Source organism: Prionailurus bengalensis, chromosome B2, assembly GCF_016509475.1.
Source record: "Prionailurus bengalensis isolate Pbe53 chromosome B2, Fcat_Pben_1.1_paternal_pri, whole genome shotgun sequence".
Classification (NCBI taxonomy): Eukaryota; Metazoa; Chordata; class Mammalia; order Carnivora; family Felidae; genus Prionailurus; species Prionailurus bengalensis.
This window is the reverse complement of record NC_057349.1, coordinates 29,705,462-29,707,752: the sequence shown is the minus strand read 5'-3', so window position 1 is coordinate 29,707,752 and position 2,291 is coordinate 29,705,462.

Genomic DNA, 2,291 nt, shown 5'->3' with positions numbered 1-2,291 from the left:
TACATCTTTATCTTTTTTTGAGAGAGAGAGAGAGAGAGGGAGAGAGAGGAGCTGAGGGGGAGAGAGAGGGAGAGAAAAAGAGAGAAGAAGGAGAGAGAATGAATCTTAACCAGGCTCCATGCTGAGTGAGCCTCAATGCGAGGCTCTATTCCACGACCCTAAGATCATGACCTGAGCCAAAATCAAGAGTCAGACGCTCAACGACTAAGCCACCCAGGTGGTCCTATTACATCTTTATTTTAAACATTTGAAGAATTGCTCATGGCTGGAAAGTTGTATTTTGTTGTCACCATGGTGAACAATCAAGATTCCGAGGTAAGAAACTCAAGTAAACCGATTGGAAATTATGCCAGCCATTTGTGGCTAGTGTGTAAATTTCTCATTTATTTTTGTGGGTCACTCTAGAAATGCTGAAGACGACTTCAAGGAATACATAAAACCAAAAGAGGAAATTATAAATATATTTTTAAAGATAAAACAAGAAAAATACATTAAAATAGAAGATTAAGACCAGGATAGAGAATAGAATGCAGGGATGCAGTCTGCTGCTAGTATGTGGGCATCACACCACACAGAACTGCAGGGGCTCTGAGCCTCAAAACATGTCACTTCTCAGAGCATCAGAAGCCTCCCCTACAAAACAGTGGGTGTTTCTGTGGTTTCTGTCCTTGAGAAGGGTATTTCCTTCTTATCTGCCCTTTTAGTATTTAGTGAAGTATTTTGAAATGTCCAGCCTGTTTGAGCTGTGCTAAGAGGTACCTAGAAAAGTGAATTTCCTTTCACTTGGGTAAAATCACAAAAGGAGGGGGAAAGAACACATCTTCACCCCTTCACCTTCAGAAGCAACATCTGCCATGGAAATGAAAAACCTGTTGGGAGTTCAAATGTTCATCACTTTCTAAAGATCCTTTTTCCAGTGCTATTGTTTTCAACAACCTTATAAAATATAAGCTTGCCCTTGTATTCTTGACTGTCTTCCATTCACAGCACATAGACTCATACACTTACTTCTCCCATAGACTCCACTTCACCTTTCTTCTTCCTTTTACTGCTTCTCACTACATCTTTAATTCACATTTTCTGTCTTTCCCTCTCTCATGGTCTTTATATCATGCTATTTGGGAAAATGAAAAACACACTGAGAAAGTAACAGTCTGTCCTGCCATTCCTCAGGCTGGAATGACAACATGGATAAAGCCAGCTGCAAGGTTCACAGGAAAGAATATTTTCCCCAAAGACACATTGCAGCTGTAAGCCTTCATAACAGCCCCCATATTTCAGTGACTTACTTTCAGTGACTTTGTCAATGAAAAATTTGATTCTCTAAACACATAGACTATCACAAATTTCCTGTTTGAAATTATATTAGTAAGAAGCAAATCTTATTCTTGTCTGGAGAATCTAAGTTACTTTAACACAGAGAAATAGTTTCGATTTCCAACCAAGGGGCAGATAAGAGTTTCTGAATACATTTGACCCTTGAACAGCATGGGTTTGAACAGTGCTGGTCCACTTATATGAAGAATTTTTTAATAAATATAGTACAATACTGTAAATCTATTTTCTCATCCTTAGAATTTTCTTAACATTTTCTTTTCTGTAGCTTATTTTATTTTTAGAATACAGTATATAATACATATAACATACAAAATATGTGTTAATTATTTATGTTATGGGTATGACTTCCAGTCAACAGTAGGCTGTTAGTAGTTAAGTTTTGGGGGAGACTAAAGTTATACAGATTATTTACTGTGAGGGTTCAACTATACAGCATTTACCATCTATTGTAACTTTGTCATCCCAAAGGAAACCGAGTCCAGTTCACAGTCTGGAGCAGTTGTTGACCCTGTACTCATCCTGCATAGTTGTGGGCTTAAGAACACTCTGCTTCATTTAACTTTGACCCAAACTCCACACTCCCCCAATACTATAAGGACTCTTTTCCTTAGTTTGGTACAAAGCTCCTTAGTCTCTCTGGTGTACAGTTTCTCTTATTGCAATGACCTTACAAAGCTGACTTTGTGAGACTATAGGTGTGCTCCTGCTGCTCTTGTGTTGACTGGGCTAGGGTGTATGTGATCTCCACAAACTGCTTTCCTGTCCTGAACATCCTAGCAGTTCTATTCTCATTATCCTATTCCCACTCATGATCCATCATGTAGGTGGTTCCTGCATCTCTACTCACAGTAACTCACCATACAGAAACTCAGTCCCACTAACAGTCCAATAGTCACTACAACTCTAGACAGATGAGGATGATGCCCCAGGGGTGCAAATATCCACTTGTTTAC